A 24,750-nucleotide genomic window follows, 5' to 3' on the forward strand; every position below is an offset into this window, starting at 1 on the left:
ACTTATTCAAAATGAGAACAAGAAAGCATCTCAAAATACAAAGCCCATCCAAGTCTGCTTTGTACTTTAACGAAACTTGGTGAAAACAACAGCTTAAAAAAAATGTAAACTTTATAAATTTGTGTTCTCCATATTGTCATCATAAATGATTGTTGAAAGCTCAAATGGTAAAAAAATTTTTTAGCCGCGTCTCGCGTAGCGAACATGGCTCGAAGAGAGCTCGGCGTTGTTGTTGTTCTTCTTCTTGTTCTTGTTCTTGTTCTTGTTCTTGTTCTTGTATCTTCTTTCTTCTTCTTGTTGTTGTTCTTCTTGTGAAGACAAAACCTTTAGGACTCGGCTCTTTTATATACAGGATCCGGATCTCCTTAAATACTAAACACCTGTACACATCCTCGCATTGACGGTGCCTTTTGAGAGCGTCTATCATGAACTTTTAAATATATTCGAAAAGTTCACGTTACTATTTAAAGATTATTCCATTTAATGTATTGTAATTTCGTAAATACACTATTTTCTCGTCATGAACGACGATCATCCATGACGGCTGTCGCTATTGGCTCAATCAAAGCACGTGACGAAATATCGGAAGTTGTTGATGTTGTCTTCTTCTTCTTCTTCATCTTCTTCATCTTCTTCTTCTTCTTCTTCTTCCTCTTCTTGTTCTTCTTCTGGTGAAGACAAAACCTTTTAGGATGCGGCTCTTGGACACATTTGTCCTTGTTTTAAAGGTTTTAGTCTGGACGGACACTCTGAAGCTCAAATGGTAAATAAATAAAGAAACACTGAGGAAATTAAATTAATGGTCCCAAGTGGGACAAATGCTCATCTCCCGAAGGAGGGCGGTAGTAATTGGGGTTACTTAATTGATAAAGTTGATTTTCAGTTTGATTTGATGGAAAATGATTGGCCTGCAGGGGCTGAAAGGTCTGATTAACACAATTGTATTCATGCAGCAAAAACTATGGAGGATGAAGGGGTGCTAAATTGATGAAAAATGTTCCATTCGTTTTTGTCCAGTCAGGTCAGGTCAGGTATGGGAGCATGCACCAAAGCAGCACGTTGCTGTGTCCACTTTCCGCCAGTATTCCAGGGGCCCCCGTATGGCCATCCCCATCTTCTTGAGATGCTGATCAACATGCTGCAAACATGAGCCACGTGGTTAGCCCATTGGCATCTTCCAATCACGAGGCTCCCTCGCTGAGAGAATCTGCTTAGCAGGATCAGCGTCAGGAAAACGAGCCACATGTCCATACAGCCGCAGCTGACGCTCACAGACTATGCAGGTAACAAATCTCATTTGAGTCTCTCTCAGCAACCGCTCGTTGGACACAAAGTTCAACAAGCGATTGCCAAGGATTCTTTGAAGAGAGTTGATACCAAAGGAATTCAGTTTCCGTCTCAGATCCCTGGTCAGAGTCCAAGTCTTACATCCATAGAGCAAGACTGGAAGCACCAAGGACCTGAGGACTCAGACTTTCGTCCTCCCGCACAGGAACCGACAGCACCACACTCCATGATCCAGTGAATCAATGACTCTCCAGGACCAACCCAGACGTCTATTGACCAATGGCTCACAGCCAGCAGAGACATGAATATCACCACCAAGGTAATTGAATCTCTCCATGACCTCAACATCCTCACCACAAACAGGTACAGTTGAGATAGCAGCATCAAATATGTCATTGAAAGCCTGGATCTTCGTTTTGACCCAGGAAACCTGTAATCCCAGTGGCTCCAACACCTCATTCAGCACCTTGAGGGCCCCCAAAAGGATATCCAGAGTCTCCGCAAAGATAACTGCATCATCTGCAAAATTAAGTTCAGAGATCTTGACATTCCCAAATGATACACCATAGCTTGATGTCTCTGACATCCTCCCCAGAATTCAGTCCATACAAGTGTTGTAAAATGTGGGGGCCAGTACACACCCCTGATTAACTCCAGTAACAATTAGAATTAAGTTGGAGATGGTATCACCACGTCTCACAGCTTTCCCAGTACCCGGATATAGTTCAGACATCAGATTGATCAGTTTTGTTGGCATCCCACGAAGACCAAGAATCCTCCAGAGGGTATCCCGATTCACTGAATCAAACACTTTGCAAGCAGCCCCTGCTGAAACTCTCATCTGAGTTCAGTAAGGATACGGTCAATCGTTGACCTCTTTGGTGTAAAGCTTGACTGCTCTGGGTGCTGGTGCTCAAGGAGATGGTGGCACACCCTATCAATAATTATCTGAGCAAAGACCTTCCCCGGCACTGAGGGCAGTGTCACCTCTCCGTAGTTGTTGCAGTCCTGGTGATTATCCTTCCCTTTCTGGAGAGGGACAACAAGTCACATATGACGCCTCTTCCAGTCAGTTGGGATGATGCCTGTGTTCCAGGCAGAGCAAAGAACTGCAAGCAACGACATGAGTACAGTGTTTCCCCCAACCTTGAGAAGTTCAGCATGGATGCCACAATCCCAGGAGCTTTACCCATTTCAACCGATTCATTGCAGCCTGTGTTTTCACAAACGAAGGTGGATCACATTTGATTGGAGAGTCAGCAATAGGGATAGTAACACCCCCTGACATCCAACTCAACAGCTGTTGATCAGCCTGATACAGCCGCTCAAAGTAACCAGCCCAACGGGCCTTCACTTCGGACTCCTCTGCCAAGATCCCACCACCCTCCGCTCTAACTGCAGTACACTGTGGGATGGGCTTGGTGGAATGCAATGCGTGAGTTCCCCTGTAAGCAGAACGAGAATCACATGAACACAGCTGATGCTCTACCCCCTCACAGATTCCTCGCACATCGGCCTCCTTGTCCACCCTTAGTACACGCATAGTTTTACACCTGAACTCCCTGAAGAGCTCAGCTCTGCCATTAAGCCTGGCCTTGCGACTCTGGTTAATGGTATCTGGTGTCGCTTGAGAGGCAAATTTCTTCTTCACCCTCTGGTGAGTTCCAAGACATCCACTGGCAACGTCAAGGATGGTGGTCTTCAAGGCACTCAAACTCATTAGGATTCCCAAAAGCACAGCTTAACCTGACAATTAGCACAAAGTACCCGCACCACCCAAATCCCCACTTAGCCTGTTCACAAACTCCTCAGCTACCCTCTCATCCTTGAGCTTGCCAACATCCAGCCGAGGCTGGGATGGTACCATTCTCCCGGATTTAACCTGCAACTTCAGAGTTCCTACAACAAGCCAGTGGTAATATTGAGGAACTGAGTACTCCAGTAGACCCTGCAGTTCTGGATCATCCTCCAGCGACCATCAACGATCACATGATCAATCTCCTTTGCCACAGTACCAGCGTTGGAATACCAAGTCCAGCGATGAGCCTGTGGGTGCTGAAACCATGAACCAGCCACCCTAAGTCCATGACTTCTTGCCAAGTCAAGGAACTTAATGCTATTCTAGTTCACCCATGGGGACCAACACATGTCTCATAACCATCCCTATCAGTAACAGTCGATGCAATGAAATCCCCCAAGACGAGAAGAGTATCTTGCTTGGGGCACTGATCAACCACAGACTTGAGCGCGGCATAGAATGTGTCCTTCACGGTGAGATCACTCGCCTCAGTCAGAGCATATACAGAGACCAGGGAAACGACACCTAAGGAGTGATGAATCCTTCGTCTCATAATATTTGTGTTGACCGGTGTTACCTCAATTATCATTGGAATAAGCTTATTGGACACAGCTACAGCAACTCCTTGGGCATTGTAACCATCAGAATGACCAGACCAATTGTGGGTGCAACCACCCGCTATGATCTCACCACGATCCAGTCTCAGAACCTCAGAAAGTGCTGCAATACCGATGTTCAAATGCTTGAGCTCAGATGATAACAGAGGTGATCATCCTCTCTTAGGATAGGACATTCCAGGCACCCACCCAAAGGGACCGCTTCAGATTAACCCATGGAGACTGCCGTCTGGTGGACGACACCTCAGCACCACCCTGAGACACACTACCGCAATCGATTCCAGGAAGGTTACCCCGTGTTTTTCCTCCAATGATCAAAGAGTGGGGTCTCGAAGGTCTTGCCCCAATCCTGTCATCTGGTGAGCTTCCCTGCGAAAGGTAGCTGCACAGGAGATGCTCCCACGGAGTGGGTTTTCAGTTTTCTTGTGTTTTACGGAGTGAAGGGTTTTATGGTAGTCGGAGTGCAAATCCTGCCACCAACCTCCGAAAATAAAGTAACCCAAGTGCAGGAGGACGTCCACAGACACAGTTGGGCACTAGGAATGAATGGCTGTTGGCTCACAAGGAGCTCCTCTGCCCTTTGACAGGTTGTTTTTAATCCTGCTTGGTGTCCATATCCATACACCCTCCTCACCAGAAAACCTGGTAGTGAAGACGGTTTCGTCGCCGCCAACCCAACCATGGAACAGGTTAGTACAGGTTTACATGGTACCTGTAGCAAGTCACAGATCTGATCTGGCTTGAACTGACACTTGTCCAGTGAAAGGACCCGTAAACCTTTTTAGAACCTAAAGGGGTCTAAAAGGGTCTAAAGGGTCGATGAGTCTAAAGGGTTTTAAATGGAGTCTAAAGGTCAAAAGTGTCAACAGGTGTGAGGGGTCTATAGGGGTTTAACAGGATGTTGGGGGTCTAAAGGTCTATGGGGTCTAATAAAGGTCTTAAAGGGTACGCTGCAAAAGTAGTTACAGTTTAATGGGTCTTTATGGTTAAACAGATCTTAAGTGTTCAAAAGGGTCCAAAGGGGTCTAAAGAACGTACATATCTAAAGGCATCTAAATGGTGTTAAGATGTCTAAAAAGGGTCTAAAGGATATAAATGTTTAAAAGGTCTAATAATGGTCTCAAAAGGTCGAAGGGGTCTTAAGGGTCTCGACTCGAGAGGGTCAAGGGTTTAAGCCGTCGAGAGGGTCTAAAGTGTTGAAGTGATCCAAAGAGGTCTTAATGGTCTGCAGGGTCTAAACATCCAAAGGGTACACTCCAATAGTAGTTGTGGTCTTTAAGTCTATAGGATCTTAAGGGGGTCTATAGGGTCTGAATGAGTCTAAATGTATCTAAAGTGGTGAATGGGTTTTAAAGTAGTAAAAAGATTAAAAGGCACAAAAAAGGAGTGAAAGGATTGTCCCCTTTCTCCTCCACCCCAACTCTCTGTCCGCCCCTCCCACTTTCACTCCGTTCTTCAAAGAGGGCATTCATGACATTAAGAGATTAAAATTTAAATAAGAGGTTAAATTAAATGATGATCAAGATCAAATTAAATTAAGAGGTTGAATTAAAAGGTATTGACAGGTGAAATTATATAATGACAAAACTTCATTTTTAGGTCATCTCTTCGAGTATAACCTAATAATATTGGTGTTGAGAGGAGAGGTGACGATCCGTCCGTCCGTTCACAATGAAGTTGAAGTGCGAGATCTGGTCATTAGTGATCCTGATAGAGGTCGATGAGACGTACACGATGGTATGACTTTCAAGGTCACCCAAGGTCAAGGTCAAGGTCATGAGGCCTTTGAAGTTGTGAAAATGACGATTTTCAAATTCTATCTCCTCCTACATTTCTCAAGCGATCTTGAATTTGACTGTGGCATATGAATCTATGGGACAATATCTAAATTTGATCGGGCCGGATTTTCGATATTCACTTTCGTTTTCGTGTCACGTGACTTCAAAGTTGGCAAAAAATGCGAAAATGACGATTTTCAAAATCTATCTCCTCCTACATTTCTTAAGCAATCTTGAATTTTATTGTGGCATATGAATCTATGGGACAATATCTAAATTTGGTCAGGCCGGATTTTCGATATTCGCTTTCGTTTTCGCATCACGTGACTTCAAAGTTTGCAAAAACTGCCCTACTTTCAGGAGGCTATATATTTTCTCGCAGAGATGACAGTCACTCCCGCACGGGGGTAATTTTTTAAATTTAATTCACAATCTCATGAGATGACAGAATCTCACGATGTGTGATGGACATGTGCACATTGATTACATTTTGTGCAAATTGGTTAAGTATCTTACCACATGGATGGAAATTGAAAAAACGGTTCCATTAGTTTTTGCGCATCGTTATCATGAATCATCATGCCGAGTTTCAAAACGATCCATTGATCCACCTCGGAGGAGTATGGAAAGAAAGAAAAATTGTGAATGGACCCACTGCATGACTGGCTGGCTGACTGAAGGACATCGTTATGGCTTCAAGAGCTCATCTCGACTCCGTGGTCGATGAACTAAAAACCAGGAGGTCCTCACGCTGACCCGCGGCAACCAGGCTAATACAGGCTATTTGTATTTACTCTGACTTTGCCCTTTGACATTTTGACTCAATTATTATTTTTCTCCATATCTTCTCTCTATAATGAAGGGGAAGTATGGTGTAGGTATGTAGGTTGTACGTTTCATTTCCTCCTCCCAAGAGGATTTGAACCGGGAAACTGAAACGTTCAGTGATTATTGAAGGCACCCTGAAGTTGAGCATGTGCAAGCTTCATTTGATTCCATCAAGTTTGAAAAATACTGTTCGCTTGGAATAAGATCGCCCGTGGGATGGGTATTCTGCTCGTTTTCATAATACAGCAAAGGTTTGTCGAAAATTTGATGACAAAAGCTCAAATGGTAAAAAATGTTTTGGTATGGACTGACACACACACACACACACACACGCGCACACGCACACGCACACGCACACACGCACACACAATGAAAACGTCATTCGATCCCAAAATAAATATATGTACGAGTAATTTATACTGAGCAAGTACAGTATCGGTAAAAACAAAAGCTGTAAAGTGCTGCAGGTAGGCACAGTGTCGTGTCGTGTCATGTCATGTCATGAAAAAGCAGGAAGTTTGATGTGGCTGTGATATGAAGATAAAACGAGATGATAGCTTTGGGCCTTCTCTAGCAACATACCAGGCCTTCTGGGCCACATACCTGTGGCCTTTCCCAAGCACAGAATCATATTTTATTGAAGCCAGCTGCTTGTCACGACCACAAGAAATCTTAGCCTTCGATTCTGCAGAGACCAACAAGTTGATGCTCTTCAGGGACTTGCAATGCCATTTGGGAGCAGGTGCATTGTGAGTGGAACTTGGGGACAACATGGTTAACATATGGTGTGCACAGCCGATCTGCATGACTGGTTTTGATACTTCCTTTTCAGGATCTTCTGTTTGAGGACATGAAAGAAAGCCCGACGCTGCACCCTTTATGTCCTGATTGTGAGCAGCTCTTCCCAAGATCGCTTCCTCAAAAGTCTAATGAGACATTCCTTCAGTTCATGCAAGAGTTAGAAAAGAAACAAAAAGGAAAAGATTCGCAAACATTGATATAAGCCATTTGGGCACATCCACGTACGCATGGCTTGGAGGACTAAAAGAAGGAAGGCAAGACGAGGAGAGAAAATAGGAGAAAAGGGGAGGTGGAGGGGGGTGTTAAAGGGAAATGAAGGAATGAAGAAAAGGAAGGTAAAAAAAACCCCAAAAATTTCCACAATTTTACATTTCAAAAATGTAGAGCCCTTTATGGTCATTATAATGCAAAGCATTGCCATGGTAACATCACCTGTTATAATTTTGCTTTCTCTGCTCACTGCGACTGAAAAAAGGAAGACCCGATTAAGAACATCTTGACCCGCGAGGCGTATGTGCGGCCTTCCTGCCTGCTCCCCCTCTCCCCCACCCAGACCTTTTGAAAAGATGAGCCAGACACATGCTGGAAATTGCTACCGCATTACAAATGGCGTTACTCAGGCCATCTGCGTCCCAGATACAGTACCCAGTGCAAATAAAAAGCTGAAACCATTATCGGTGCTTCAAAATCGAGGCAAACACAGCCTCTAGGAAGCTCTTTACCTTTGATAATACCATTTCATGAAATTGTACTGGCTTCTTGGGTTTATTAAAAGAAATACAATACAAAGAAATTGAGTCACATGAGGATACTGCCTTTTGGCTTCAGATTCCTATTTCACATGTCCAGCCTAACTCCAGCACTGCCATATCGAATGCAGATCAAACGTAGCAGATAAAGGAGATGAGAGTATAAAAATCGGTATTGGAGATAAAGACAGACAGCATATGTATCGCGTACAAGAGAGCAAGCGTGGACTGGCAGGAAACAGATATGAAGGAAGAGGCAGCACCTCGTCGCCCAATGGAGGAGAGACAAGCTCAGAAACGTCTTTGTTTTTGTAGTTTTTTTTTTTTTTACCTGGGACATGTCATAGGTCAACTAGAGCTTCGTGTTGCTGTTGCTGCTGCGGTTGTTGCTGTTGTTGCTGCGGTTGTTGCTGTTGTTGTGATTCTTGTTGGGGGGTAGATTTTTGAAATGTGCACCCATTGGTCGGACAGCTGCCAGACCACACCCACATCTGTCGCTTGACTTCACTCACAATGGCACTGAGACAAAATGATATGGCCGCCATCTTGGTTTTCTGATTGGCTTAACACATTAGGCCGATAGGCCTCTGCTGATTATACACTGGTTTGTTGCATCAGATTTCCATTAGCTTTGAGTGGAGTGTTCAAGCCCGTACGCACCTCCCTAAAAATACTGTTATTGGTTCACGAGTCAGTAAGTGACCAGTATATTTGTTATTGTTGTGCGTCTGTCTGTCTGTCTGTCCCGAGCATAGCTTCGTGAGTTTTGATCCGATCCTGATAAAATTTGGGTGGGAGGTTTATATCATGATCTAGTTGTGTTTTCTGGACAATGGGCATGGTGTATACACCCTTCTGAGCCTTATGGGCGGAGCCACGCCCAAAAAAAAGTGTTTTTAGGGGGTAGCCGATTTCAAGTTACATCTTCTCCGAGGGGGTTTGTTGAATCTGGCAGGGCTTTCGGTATTTGGTTAGCCCAATGGCACCTGCATAGCCCCACGGAGCTCGATTTTTCATTTTCGTCCCAAGGTCAAGGTCACAAGGTCACGAACTTAGAAAATGTCCAAAAAATCAATAAATTGGGCATCGCGCTCCTAGGGTTTTCAACTGTTTCGAATGAAAGTTGGTATGCAAGTAGTGCTCTTCGAGTACTACAACTTTCATCATTTACGTTCTTCCCAATTCCCGCCAGTTTGCCCGTGGCGTCCCCTCGAAGGTCAAAAAATAAAAAAGGCGAACCGTGTACATTGCTCGTGAACCATCGCCGTCTCCAGACTTGTGTAATTTTGGAATGGTCCCATATTGGTGTTAAACAATCCGTGATCGTGTGATCAATCAGCTCGTTCTGATATAACTGTGACAATTAACTCTTTTAAGAGTGCTCTCAATGTGTGTTTTCCAATTGGCCTGTTACCAAATTTTTTGAGCCAATTCACTCGTGCTGAATGGCGAAGTCCCATACCTCGAATGACCACATACAGGTTTTTATGAACAAAAGGTTTATTACCACAGAGAGAGCAGGAGGGTGGAAAAGAGGGATGCACACACACTCGCATGCCCATTCACGTGCACGCACACACACACGACAAAATGGAAGTAACAGATATAAGGGTAAATCCCCTGTTCGGAATCACTATGAATGTTATTTATATAATCTTATTCACATAGGAGCACGGGACAGACATTGAACAAGCTTAATGAGACAGGTTCGAGAATATAATTTGAGCCATTTGATTATATTCTCAGACCCAGCTTTCAGCACAATGACATGTGGGACATGAGAAAGGATGAGGGAGTTGAGTGGATAGAGGATGCAAAACATAGAAAAAAAAATATTATAAAATTGACATGCTGGTGTTTAGCACAGAATTACTGGTGGCCATCTTGGAGTGTGTATGCTGACAGCACCTTCCAGGAAGTTGCGTTGCAGCAGTGTGTCAGAATGTTTTGCGTTTAACTGCACAAACTACCAAACCGGGGCAAAAGAACATGTCTCAAGGTCAAGGTCACAAGGTCACGAACTTAGAAAATTGCGAATTTTGACCGCATACGATAAAATATGAATAAAATCATACGACCGTATAAATAAAATCATACGTCGTATATAAAAATCATACGACCACCCAAACTTTGAGAGCTAGGATGACAATATTTTTTTATGCATAATCTTGAGGTCATTCCCCACCTAAAGTCTTGAAACCATTTTGCTCTATTTCGAACACCTTGCCCGTGGCGCCCACTTCAAGTTTGTTTTTACGCTGATTTCATCAAAGTGTGGATAATCCGAGGAGTGTGAAATGCCATATAGCCTATATGATGTTATATTGTTCCTGGAATGTTCCAGAGGAAGTTTTGCACCAAAGGTCATAATCCTTGACCTTTGACCTTTAAAGTTCACAAAGGTAAAATTTTCATAGTTGTGGGAATCGAACCGGATTTTCAACCTTCTTCGATGAACTAACTCAAATAAGCGATAGCACGTATCCTGTTTCCTTATTTTAATGTCCACAACATTGTTTTGGGACCTTTAAAGGTTATGCAAAGGTCAAATTTTGAAAGTTGAACGAAACCGGGTTTTCAACATTTTGCAGCTAATAACCTGTCACTCGTACCACATCATGTTGATCATTTTTATAACTTGGTCAAAAATTATCACATTGTCTCATCCTTGACCTCTGAAACAATCGACATCGTCAAATACCGCTTGTGAACCATTGTCGTCTTCAGACTTGTCTATAACTTAATTTTATCGAGTACAAAAGGAAAAATAAAATATAGCCTATTATAAAATTATATCTCCAGAGAGAGGGAGAGGGGTCGGAGTGAGGGAAATAGTGGTGGGAGGGAGAGGGATAGGAGTGATATAAGGGTGAATATAAGGGGAGAGGGGAGAGAGAGGATGGGGGGGGGGATTCCGGCAGATGTGACGCCAAGTTTAACTTCTATCCGAGGGACGGCATGCACTTACATTGATGAATCTCACTGCCTGTGAAACATCGGGATGACAGTTTATAGCTGGGTCAGGATTCAAACCCAGGCGAGACAGCTTGGAGTGAGCGAGCGTGCGCACCTCTTGACTATTCTGCCGTGATGTGGCGATTTACAACTGAAAACCTTTTTTACTCATTGTAATCATCAACTTTATTTTACCTTCATAACTCCGGTATCGAACCGAGGTATCGCTATTGAAGCTTGAAAAGTGCGTGCCAAGTGGCTAAATCAAGCACTCCTACAAAATGGTTGAAGAAACTTCCAAAAACAAAATGTTAAATTTTTTGGATGTATTTATCTATGCTGAACTGACAAGTCATATAATGAAAAATGTGTACAAAAAGGGGAAACGTGGTGTAAAATAAAATTGCGCATTTTCAGAGAACCAGGCACCACCCATTGCACTGCAGAACAACTTGGGGCCAAAACAGGCAAGTGGCCGCTGCACTTTGTTCAAGTCGATCGACATACAGTGTTCAGCGACAGTGCGAATATTGTAGAGTGCTCACCAGATGGCTTAAGCATTCAAGGAAGCATTCCAATGAAACAGCTGATAAGGAACGGCTGCCTTGGTAAGCGATTAGCGATCGCCAATCCGTCATATTCAACATGTCACAGAAATGCCCAAAATATCAAACTGTGTCCGAATTGGACAAATTAACACTTTTTAGCAGTCGGAACTGCTGCTAAGTTCATTTGTTGAGCTTAAATTTTGGAATTTGGCTTGCTTTAAGAGATTCTCGAGGTTATGGCATGTGCATAAATGAAATAAAACCGTGAACGCTGATGTCTCCGGGTGTTTATATGCGTTCTCATATCCAGCGAGTCATAGGTGTGATGATCAGGCATTTGATGATATGAGGAAAGTGAAAAAAATTACGGTAATAAAAAAGTTGCAGCCTGTTCCAAGTCAAGGCATTGTTGAGCAGGCCAAAAAAGATTGAGCAAGCCAGGTATTGTGAGGCCCTTTGCCCTCATCTGCTCTCTTTCTTTCTGGATATATAATCTTCCTCGGGTTAGTGTGTGTGAGTGTGTATGTGATGGTGCCTGTCCACTTCTCGCCCACGTTTAAGTTAAGATAGGAGAAGTCTAACAGGATAAGTTTGCTCTGTGTTTGCTTTGTAAATTGCTTGCCTCTTGCCGCACCCTACAAATTCCTTGCTATCCTCTGATGTACATACCAATAAACACAATTTACTGTGCCACATACCTTTCCTCGCTTGATTGTAAATAATTGCTTGTGTAGAAATGTTCCCAGCTCGTTTCTGTCTTTTCCTTCATTGGTCTAGCATGGTTCGTATTCTAGCTTAGCCGGGACGTTATCCACCAACTATTTGTTTTTCTAACTGGTATGTCCTTGGCAGTTACACTCGGCTGCATCTGATCCAGTAGTGATCCGGTTTGAACAAGGCAGACCGAGGAGGTGTTCCCCGGTAATTAAACCATGTGACTTTTAGGTAAACGGTATCAGACAGAGGACCCGAAGTCACGTGGTTGAGTTATTGGCATTCACGTGGATTAGTGACCTGCCGCGTCATGAAGTTATTCGTGTGTGATGGCCTGCGATTCCGGAGAGTCTGGTGGGAACCCAAGGTCGCTTACCCCCTCATGGTCTTCTCGCCCCCAACCCCGGGTCTGCAACAATATTTATGCCATGATCCCTAAAATTGGATGTTTTTGGATGGAAAACAGCTCAGATATTCAATGCAAAACTTCCTCAATCAATGTTGTCACAGTTGCGATTACACACTCCAAGATCGCCGCCATGAGATTTGTGTGACACAATCGGAAATGACCTAACAGCATGTCCATTCCAAAATATATATATATATATATATATATATACTCGCCAAACCCACGCTCTGCGAGAAGCTTCGAAAGTGAGGGTTCGTTAGGACATCAACATATCCAGTGTTCACAATGTGATTTATCGAATTTCTTTATATACAATGTTTCTTGTTACATTTTTTGTGTCAAATTCAGCATGTGCAGAAGAGGGTTTTACATTACAAATGCTGTTTTCTCGGAGTGGCATTATGCCTTTCAGCGGTGACAGTCTGTCAATGACAGACGTAATGACGTCAGCGAATGACTGATGTCATGACGTCATTACACCTCTCAGCAGTGACGTCACACATCGCCATGCAAACGAATGTAAAAATTAGAAAATCGCCAAAAAATTCCCAAACCTGTCCGTCTGGCGTGATCTCACATAGCCCATGCTGTTCATTAGACCACAGAGCACCCGCATGCCGAAAGTGGCGACAATCTGTCTGGCAGTTTCGGAGGAGAAACGTCAAATTTCAAGCAGACGTTAACAGAAATAATATATAGGATATAAAGGATATATATATATATATATATATATATATATATATATATATATATATATATATATATATATACTAGTAAAGGTGCCCGTCTTCGACGGGTGTCACTGGCAACATATGGTAAAAGACAGATAGCATGAATGTATTTTAAACAATATATTATATCATTTTTATCCATTGATTATCATTCAGGTTTTCCCCTTCGACTGTCCTGCAGTAGCTCCACTTCGATGACATTACCACGTAGTTTAGTGACTACACAACGTGTACCATTCGTGAGTTCCGGAGGATCCATAGAGCGCATTAAAATTACAGGGCACCCTACTTTAAAGCGATCCAAAAGGCCGGATCAGTTTCGTCTACATATTCATATCTTGTAGATTTTAGCTGGCCTGATCAGTTTCGTCTCCGTATTCATATGTTGTAGAATTTAGCTGATTCTGAAACTGTTAACGGCATGTCGATCGGATGGTTCTGTGATTTTGTACGGTAGTAAACAGAAGTACGACTTAAGCCTGTACGCCACTATGCGGAGACCCGAGGACCTAATATTTCACAACAAACTAAAAACTCATAAAATTTGAAGATATTTTAAATAAACAATTTATTATAATATCAATTAAATATCATTTTTATCCATCGATAATATGAATTGTTCTGTACAGCTATAGTTGTTCTCCTGGGATCTGCGCATCCATCCACAATCTATGTTCTAATGAAGTGCAGTAGGAATAATAAAAAGTCGGATGAACATGAACTGTTTAACTACCATAATGATAAAAACGAATTTTGAGGGGCCTCTTAAGGAAGACAATAATATCATTACTATATATGTCAAAGCTTGTTTCATTTCATGCAGTAACAAAAATCTGATGGTGGAACAAAAAAAGGGGCGTGCCGCCGAAATATATGTATATATATATATATATATATATATATATATATATATATATATATATATATATATGTATGTTTGGACCATGGTGTGGTCATTCTTATTTGAGTTAATGTCCTCTTGACCGTGGTGTTACGTATTGCTGCTGTCAATCACAGGAGAGAATATCATTTTCGTTCTGTTCCTTTTATTGCTAAACTAGGCCTAAAAGGCCTGGGCCCTTTTTCCACTCAACGACAATGACTTTCGACCTTCTCCGTGGGTTGCAATAAAGCAACAGTGGCAGATCCAGGTCGAACTATAAGACATAATATAAGGCTTTAGACTCATTTTATTTTCGACATGCCTGAGGGGGCCCAATTTATTTACCGAAGTTTTACAATATCAAGTATCATATAAACGTAGGATTTGATGTCACAAAATAAATGTATATCTGCACTTGTACAAGGGGGTACAGCTGCAAACTCTAAATCACTGAAGTGGAAGGAAAAACTTGGAAACCCGGAAAGAGGTGGGCTTGGGGAGGTTTAAGGGGGGTAGAAAAGATCATGGTTTAGGATGGAGAATGACTTGAGATGGTGTTGAACACCTGTCTTGAAGCCCTGGAGTGAAGCATGAGATTGAAAAGACAGCAATTTAGTTTCACAGGCAGGAGAAAAAGAGGAGGAAATGAATGGAGGTGCACAATGAGTCTGGATTTTGGGAGTTTCACCAGAAGTGGTTGCTGACAGACTGTGTGTGCCGTTAGAAACGTGTGGGGTTGGGGGAGGGGGAGGGCAGGGCAGAGCACAGCAATAGCAGAATGTGCAAGACTAGAAAGGAGGCAGAAGAAGATAGAGACCATCGACTTGTCTGTGGTGTGAATGTAATAGGCCCAGAGACTCAGCTTCATTGTAGAAGAATCCAACAATCTTGAAGCCTTTTGTTTCCACGGCGTCAAGCTGAGCAAAGTGTGAGACCGAGGATTGAGCCCAGAGGTCAGAGTGGTACTCCATCAACCTGCAGATGAAGACCTTCTTGGTTGATAAAACAATTCACATGTGTCAAAGAAAGACTTCCATGAAGGAGGATGGTCAGTTTGCGACTGTCTTTGGAGGCCAACATACATAAGTGGTTTGCACAAGAAACATGACTGATAGTGAGGCCCAAGTCATGTAACTGTCCTGTGGATGAAGATCTCTTGGTGGTTGAAACGCCGGACCTGACTCTTGCCTAATAGAGAGATATACTAGTTAGTGGTGCCTTAGGTTTTGAACCAGGGTGTGATATATTGAGTTTTCTATACTCACGAAGCCCAAAATTATCCATAAGAAGTGAGTCACCTTCAACTAAAACGATCCTTAAGAATGGTTCCACACTGCGCGTTGAATCAGTACGAGTATGGTTTGTACGTTCCACCTGTAACGAGCAAAATGTGAACTTACAAATGTATTGGTGAGCATTAAAAATTACTTGCAGAGGAAAACAAACAAAATATACTTATATTAGGATATAAATTTGACTCACGGTACCCCATGTCAAATCTTATGAGCACCAGGCTCATAATGCTGACAGTTACTGTCCTCTTTGCTGTCGTTCTTTGCTTCACATGTATAACCCGTGAGTATACTTCAAGCCTTGTGAACCATGAGGATTTGAGTGTGAGCAGTCACTTCACCATCACTCGAGAAAGGCCATTCAAGTGTTGGTCATGGCTTGGACCAGAGCACAAATACTGTTTTTCTTGATGAGGATACAGCCACACCTCTTGGTCAAAACCGTTCAGTCAACAAGTTCCCAACTGTTCCAGCCAAACTTGCAAAGAACGAACGGGAATCTTGCAGACAAGTTACAGAGAATGAGTATTCCTTTCATTTACAGTGATGTCTGCACCCCCTGGGTCATATTTTCTGCCATCTGTGGCATTTTATTTCTTATATTTTATTTTTTGTACACAGAGTTCAAGGCTTATGGAAGAACATTTTCCACTCCCACGGTCTAAACGGACACGTCGATGCAATCATAGTAACTGTTTTCACATCATTGTCCCATCGGTGATGAGAGCAAGTTTTCATATGTTCAGACACACTATTACACAATGGTTTTTGGGACAAACAGAAGATTTTTCCATCATTGACTGAAAACAAAAACTGTCCTCGTCACATGTCCCAACTTGCAGGACTTGGAATTTAGCTTGTGTGCTGTGGAGAAAAAGGTTTGAAAGGGTGCCATTCTTACATTTCATAACAAACCAAGCAGCCATGATATGTACAGCTTACAGCCATACCGACGAGCAGTTCATCTCACAAACTTGACAAATCTCAATTTTCTTTGGCTATGAATTTGAAACTGCAGAAACAAATATAAAGTCCATCGAGTATGTAATGGATGTGTGTTGGCGAGACTTTTTAGTTTGTCACAGACATGGGAACACAGTATAGAGTTATTACACTGCACAATGATTATAATAATAATAATAATAATGACTATAACTGCCACTTTATAACTGCTGGCAGTGATGACCGGGTACCCAGACGTCCACCTTTGATACAACGTGAGACTTTCTGTAGATGATAGTTACAAAGTTTCCCTTCGATAGGATCAGTGGTTCCACAGAAAACATTATTTAATAGCGATACAAATACAGCCCTGCTTCGATACAGCACGGGACTGATGAGTTACGAACCGGGTTGTACAAAGTGCTCAATCTATGTATTCCGTATGCAGTTAGCCCTTTTTCCTGGGGACATTGGCGGTATCAATTGAATTGCTATTCCTGTACCCTCAAACGCATGCAGGTGCAGCCAAGTGAGCCTTCTGGAAAAAACAAATCTAAAAGTTCTCAAATTCAAACAATTAAATAATTCTGGCTGCCAAACCGCGTGCATGGCCGATCAGGTAGAAATTTTAAACCCCATGGGTGACTGTGACGGTTTAAACCCCATTGATCACAAAATGGGTGACGAATGCTTTGTCACACCATCACAGGCTGACCAGGTGCCTTGTATGATACGGGATTGTCCTGTTTCGTACTTTCCCCGGATGCCATTTGTGGCTGTGCCGTGTCCCACCATCATGTCCGTGAAGTGTTGATGTCCCTCCCCAGTGGATGGGGTATTGTGGAGGGAGGGGGGATGGTGGTGGGTATTGTGGAGGGGGGGTGGCGGTGGGTATTGTAGGGGTTATGAAGAATAGCCAATGTTTCACATGTCAGCTAAATAATAATTTTGAAGTTTCACATATTTTGACACAGCGGTTCCAGAGTAAATATTACTTAATATTTCCCCTTCAATCGAACATGGCTGTCAAACCATGGGGCTGATCGAGTTGACATTTAAACCCTTCATTCCACATGATTGTTCCATCATAAAACTGAAGTTTCACATTTATTGATGCAGTAATTCCAGAGTAAACATTAATTAATATTTTCCCTTCAATCCAATATGGCTGCCAAACCATGTGTCGCACATCAAATGGGGGCAAAAAGGGGCCTGACCAGCCGTTCTGGAAAAGATGTTTGAAGGTTTTAGGGTCAGTACAATATGGCCACCAAACCATGTGACCTATCAATTAGAAATTAACAAATTTGTGAAAGGATGTCTTTGGGAAAATGTGTGTGAATTTTTGCCTCAATCCGTCCAGCTGTTCTGGAGAAGAAGATTTTTTAAATTTATTAATTTTCAATATAAGATGGCTGACGAACCATGTGACCGATGACATCATAAATTTGCATTCTGCTTCCAATTGTGTCGTGGAACAAGTGTGTGAAGTTTCTTGTTAATTAACTCGGATAAGGTGCGTTTTTCTATCCAAGATGGCCACCAAACAATGTGACGTGTGACATCATAATTTTTATCGTACATGCATGCATGGGGGTAGATTATAGTTGCCAAGTTTCGCTTCGATAGGTTATGTGGTTCCAGAGAAAACGTTATTTAATATTATTCTTGAATCCAACATGGCTGCCAAACCATGTAACCTATCAATTATTCATTAACAAACTTATATTCACAAACCGTGTGAAATACGTCTGTGAAGTTTCCCCTTGATCTGACTAGCCGTTCTAGAGAAGAAGATGTTTGAAGGTTTTAGGGTAAATTCAAGATGGCTGCCAAACCATGTGACCTATCAATAACAAATTAACAAACTTGTAAAAGGATGTTATGGGTAATGTGGGTGTAAAGTTTCACTTCAATCTGTTCAGCCGTTCTGGAGAAGATGTTTTAAATTATTTTTTTCAAAACAAGATGGCTGCCGAACCAAGTCACCTATTACGTCATACTAAAAAAAAATTCTACAGTGATTTGTGTACATGAAGCTCAAGAAATATCAGATTTTTCCCATGCAGCGTTCTACTTGACGAATTTTCACCGGCATGCCGCTTCACCGATGTCACGAAAAATCACCCGTGTTCCCCATGGGGAGCTTATTAAAATGTATGAAGCAAAAAAATTTTCCATTGCACGGTTTCAGAGATGCAGAGGTCCAAAGTTTATCGGTTTTTCAAGATGGCGCCCCACCACGTGACCTATGACGTCATTATAAATTAAGTTTGCTCTCAAAAAAGATAAATACTATGGTGAAAATTTCGTGTCGATCGGACTTACCGTTCCAGACAAAATGATTTTAAAAGCGAAAAAGCCCCAAATTGCCGGCAGAAAAATAAAAAAAAGAAATAATAAGAAATAAACAGAAGAAAAACAATAGGTTACCCAGTCCATTAGACTGGGTACCCTAATAATGATGTCTTCTAAAAAGAGTCAGAAAATAGGACTTCCCTCTGTTCCAGCTGACAAGTTGATCTTGATGTGATAGAAATGTTCACCTGTCTGAGGTGTACCTACCAGTCTCTTTGCTGACGGGTTCAATCAAAAGAGAGCAAATGTTGTACTTCACAAACATATTGCATGTCCATCTGTGAATCTTAAAGAAGATGTAAAATTCAGTGAAATATGCGAAAAAGCATCTTTGATAACACATAGTTGTTGGTGTTGTGGCTGCGGTCATTGTTGTTGTTTTGTTTGTTCTTTCCGTCCGTATACTTTTATATATTTTTCTGTTGATTTGAGAAGTATTAATAGATATAATTTTGTGTGCTCCTTCCATGTCCTTTGAAAGGATTCCTGCTGTCGTAGAAAAATAAATGTTGCAGTTAGAACCGCCGCATTCAGCTCCCATTCCTTCTTCTCCGATTCTGGAAAGAGGGATTTTAAAATGCGCATCTAAGATTAAAAGGACAATTTTTTTATTCCTCCACAACAGCATGAACCGCGACATCAAAGCTCGAGGTCCTGCTGCTTCTTCAATTCCAAGAAAAACGGGCTTTCAAAACAGGTACCCTTGCGATTAAACGGACACAAAGATTTGTTCCAATTAAATTGATTACTCCTTTTCCAACGTACCATTTTTATTATTCGATGACAGTAGGAACACTTTAGAATGAGGTGTGATGCACAGACAGATGTGCGCTTCTCTTGTTTTTTTGTACAGACTAGCAGGGATCTGCAGAACATCTGCACAATGTAAAATGTGACTTCAAGCCCTCAACTCCTGACCACATACAAAGCTTTCGTCCGCAACGTGATGGAGTACTGCTCTCCAGTCTCCCCTCTGGACTGGTGCTGCCGCCTCTCGCTTTTCTCGGCTTCACGCTGTCGAAACCGAGGCCTTTAAGATCATTGGTATCTCCCACGATGAGGCTGAATCTTTGGTCTCACTCTCTCACCGCAGGCAAGTCGGTGGTCTTTCTGGCTTCTATCGTCTCCTCTCCGGCCTCGCCCCCCTCCCCCCACTTGTTCTGTCTGCGATATGTCCCCCCCCATCTTTCCACAGGGTGATCAAGGTCCGCCAGCAACCCCCTTCTGGTAAAACTACCAAAATCAAGAATCACTGCTCACCTTCACTCTTTCATTCCTCTTGTTTTTTCCCACCTTTGGAACAGTCCCACATTCTCTTCAATACCATTCTTCCCTCCAGGTCTTCAAAACAGCTGTTCACCACCATCTCTTGTCTTCCCCACCAAAAACCACGATCTTTTCTACCCTCGTTAATCCACCTCAAACCCACCTCCTTCAAATTCTCTGCTTTCTTTCATAAAAGTCCCTGTCGTGTAAAGACCTGAAAGTCCCTGTGGTGTCCAGCTTGTTTACCCCGTGTACCCTGCCCCATCCCTCTTCCTTCCACAGATCTCCTCATGTCTCTGTTCCACACTGTTTTGTCCATCCCTCTCCCGCCCCTCTTATCTCCTGCTCCCCTTGTACGTTTTGTGTGTTAACTCTCATATGAGCCTCGACATTGTATACAAAAAAAACAACTCCCCCCCCACCCCCTTCCTCACAAACCTCAAATCCTCAACTTACGACTCCCAATCCCAAGTCCTCAACCTCCCCTTCCCAACCCTACGGAGCAGGGGAACCCAAATCCAAAAATGCTTTTTCTGAAAACCATTTTGAATCATTAATCCTAGTTTATTTTGAAGGGGAGAAAAAAAATTGAATTTTTTTGGCCAATCACAAAGTATTGAAAAAAAGCTCTCGTGTCTCGATTTTCAATTTTGCCAGTGACGTCACATCCTGAAGCTATATTGATTGTAACGGTGGCTTACATCAAGAAATAGTGCATGTCGAGCTCAGATTCCGATGCTGATTCCACCTTCATCAGCAGCTCAGAAGGTTCTCAGTATGTTGAAACTGATCATTGGGATTTTGAAGAAACTATTGGAGACAAAATTAGTCATGGAAATGCTTTCAGGGGATTTATGGAGCCGTATCATTTTGAGCCTTGCTCGAGCGATTCAGAGGAAGAAGGTGGAAGTGTTCTTGCAGATGAAAGCGCTGTTCACATGACCACTTCAGCTCGGTAGGGTTTGATTTTCCTTTCAGTTGACGGTTTATAAGGGAGGGATTTTGTATTAATTGGTAAATCAGTTTATATACATTACTCGAGCAGAAATGCACATCATTGCCCGACAGTGTGGGCATTGCCCAGGCGGACTCGGATACTGCGGACAAAATGGGTGACGAATGCTTTGTCCCACCATCACAGGCTGACCCTGTGCCTTGTATGATATGGGATTGTCCCGTTTCATACTTTCCCCAGACGCCATTTGTGCATGTGCCGTGTCCCACCATCATGTCCGTGAAGTGTCGATGTCCCTCCCCAGTGGATGGGGGATTGAAGAGGGGTGTGGGATGGTGGTGGGTATTGTGGAGGGGGGGAAAGTGGTGGGTATTGTAGGGGTTATGATTGCTGGGGAATTGTGGGGGTAGGGAAGGAGTACCCTGAAAATTTTAGCATCCTCAGTTAAATCCTCTCAGAGGAGTCAATGATACAGACTGTAATACTTTCTCTCCACTATAAATAGATGGTGGTTCATTTGATTTGCAGAAATTTTTGTTGGTAACAAGTCTGAAGACGACTATGGTTCACGAGCGGTATTTGACGATGTAGATTGTTTCATAAGTCAAGGATGAGACAATGTGATAATGTTTGACCAAGTTATAAAAATGATCAACATGATGTGGTATGAGTGACAGGTTATTAGCTGCAAAATGTCGAAAACCCGGTTTCGTTCAACAACTTTCAAAATTTGACCTTTGTATAACTTTTAAAGGTCACAAAACAATGTTGTGGACATTAAAATAAGGAAACAGGATACGTGCTATAGCTTACTGGAGTTAGTTCGTCGAAGAAGGTCGAAAACCCGGTAAAATTCCCACAACTTTGAAAATTTGACCTTTGTGGCCTTTCAAGGTCAAAGGTCAAAGATTATGACCTTTGGTGTAAAACGTCCTCTGGAACATTCCAGGAACAATATAACGTCATATGGGCTATATGGCATTTCACACTCCTCGGATTATCCATACTTTGATGAAATCAGCGTAAAAACAAACTTGAAGGGGGCGCCACGGGCAAGGTGTTCCCCCTCCATCCCCTCCCTTACCTCAAATGGCCGCACTGCTGATTCCACACGTGATAAAGCTGAATGTCTAAACTCGGTGTTTGCAGCTAAATCTTGTGTCCTAAACCCATCACTATCTCTACCCACTTTACCCAGTCGCACCCAACTGTCCCTGGACTCTGTATCCTTTTCTCCTGACAAGGTGGAGAGCTTGCTTTCAAACCTCGAGTCAGATTCTGCAACCGGTCCAGACGGCATCAGCCCACGTGTCCTCAAAGCCTGCTCTTCTGCACTTGCTCACCCTCTCTCTGTTCTATTCACCCTCTCATTTGCCCAAGGTCATCTGCCATCTGCTTGGAAATCTGCTAACATCACTGCCCTGCATAAAAAAGGTCCAAAAACAGATCCCTATAACTACAGACCAATCAGCCTTCTCCCAATCATCAGCAAGGTGATGGAATCCATCATCGCTTCAGATATGAAATCCTTCCTCTTCTCCAATGGCTTGATTTCCAATCATCAATTTGGTTTCAGACCAGGTCACTCTACCCTGGATATGCTGCTTCTGCTCTCCCATCAATGGATGGAGGTCCTCAATGCCAGACAGGAAATCCGAGCCGTATCCCTGGACATATCACGTGCTTTTGACACAGTCTGGCACCCTGCCCTACTCACCAAACTCTCTTCCCATGGTATTCAAGGCCATCTCCACTCATGGCTCGCAGACTTCCTCTCCTGTCGCAGTCAACGTGTGGCCCTAAATGGAGTTCTTTCATCCCCTCTTCCTGTGCAGGCTGGAGTTCCTCAAGGTAGCGTTCTGGGCCCTGTTCTTTTTCTGGTTTTCATCAATGATCTCTCGGACTCTCTGGAAAATCCTCTATTTCTCTTTGCCGACGACTCCACCCTCTGCCGTACCATCTGTCATCCCTCAGACCGGCAAGCAGCAGCTTCTTCGCTCACTGCAGATCTGGATAAAATCACAAACTGGTCCAACACGTGGAACATGTCTTTTTCAATCCAGACAAATCTCACACTCTCACTATGTCTCTTCGAAAGGACCGTTTACAAAACCCCCCCATCCACTTTCTCAACAATCCTCTGGAAGAAGTCTTTTCTTTCAAGCTTCTAGGTCTCACTATCTGCCATGACCTTTCCTGGGAAAGTCACATTTCCAACCTCGCCTCAAAAGCCAGTCGCCGACTGGGAATCCTCCGTTGTGCTAAGTCCTTCCTCGGCCCTCTTGAGCTCCTGACCACTTACAAAGCTTTTGTCCGTAGCCTGATGGAGTACTGCTCTCCCCTCTGGGCTGGTGCTCCTGCCTCCCACCTTTCTCGGCTTCACGCTGTCGAAACCAGGGCATTTAAGATCATCGGCATCTCCCGCAATGAAGCTGAGTCTTTGGGCCTCTCACTCAATCACCGCAGGTTGGTCGGTGGTCTTTCTGTCTTCTACCGACTCCTCTCCAGCCTTGCCCCCCCTGCTCTCTCTGCGATTTGTCCCCACCGCATTTCCACAGGGCGCTCAAGGTCCGCCAACAACCCCCTTCTGGTAAAACTACCAAAATCACGAATCACTGCTCATCTTCACTCTTTCATTCCTCTTTTTTCCCGCCTTTGGAATAAACTTCCTCACTCTATTCTTTCCCATTCTTCCCTCCAGGCTTTCAAAACAGCTGTTCACCACCACCTCTTATCTTCCCCCATCCAAATCCTCGATCTTTTCTACCCCCGATAATCCACCCAAGCCCACTTCCTTCATTTCTCCTGCTTTCCTTCCTGAAAGTCCCTGTAATGTCCATCTTCTCTTCGCCATGTTCCCCGTCCCATCCCCATCCCTCTCCCTTCCACAGTTCACCTAATGTGTCTGTTCCCCACTGTTTTGTCCCTTCCACTCCCGCCCCTCTTGTCTCATGCCTCCTTGCTGTGAGTTGTGTGTTAGCTCTCATACGAGCCTCGACCAAGGTATACAAAAAAAAAAAAAAAAAAAAAGTTGTAATCAAAATGTACGTTTGTCTCCTCAAAGTAGTGCCTTAATTTTATGATACACATTGTTCAGCCTTAAAATGTACAGAGGCCTGTGTGGCCTGTTCCAAGGCAAGGCATTTTTTATTAGGCTGAAACAAAATGGTGGATTAAGACCTTTGTGAGGTGAATGCGGGCTGACCAAGGTTAAGCCTGTTTTTGTTTTTTCATGATATGTGTTAATTATCTTCAAAAGGGGGTGTTTAAATGTACCCAAATACCCAGTTTTCATTCATGCACTCTGTTGAGATTTCCTGAGTATTCCCGCAAAGTTTCAGGTCACTACGTTTCATGGTTTTGGGGTTATGGATGAGACACACTGACGCACACACATCAATGTGATTAATCTGCACCAGTCTGTCTGTCCGTCCACTTGGGGAGGGGCTTCTCAATTCAGGGTGGGGCTTCCACCATTCAGGGAGGGGCTTCAAAATCAAATCGCTGCCATTTTGTTTACTCCGTGACACCTCTTTTGAAAGGCTCGCACTTTCTTACACTCTCACGGATTTATCTTAACTTTAATTCGATATCTGATTTCATTTTTGGAGTTTCTAAGATGGTATAAGTTTCGGATTAAAAAAAGGGAAGAAAATTTGCGTTTTCAGACAAAAATGCATTTCAAGTGAAATTAAGGCTTGTAATGTGAGGTCCATTCAAACTCCCTCACGGCTATATCTTAACTCTAACACCATCTGATTTCAATTTTTTTGTCATCGTTGAGATGGTTCAAGTTTCAGTTGCAGGAAAAGGTGAGACAATTGGACAAACATTGGCGT

The sequence above is a fragment of the Eptatretus burgeri genome, chromosome 14 (assembly GCF_056783735.1).
Source record: "Eptatretus burgeri isolate ZD-2024b chromosome 14, Ebu_testis_v1, whole genome shotgun sequence".
Lineage (NCBI taxonomy): Eukaryota > Metazoa > Chordata > Myxini > Myxiniformes > Myxinidae > Eptatretus > Eptatretus burgeri.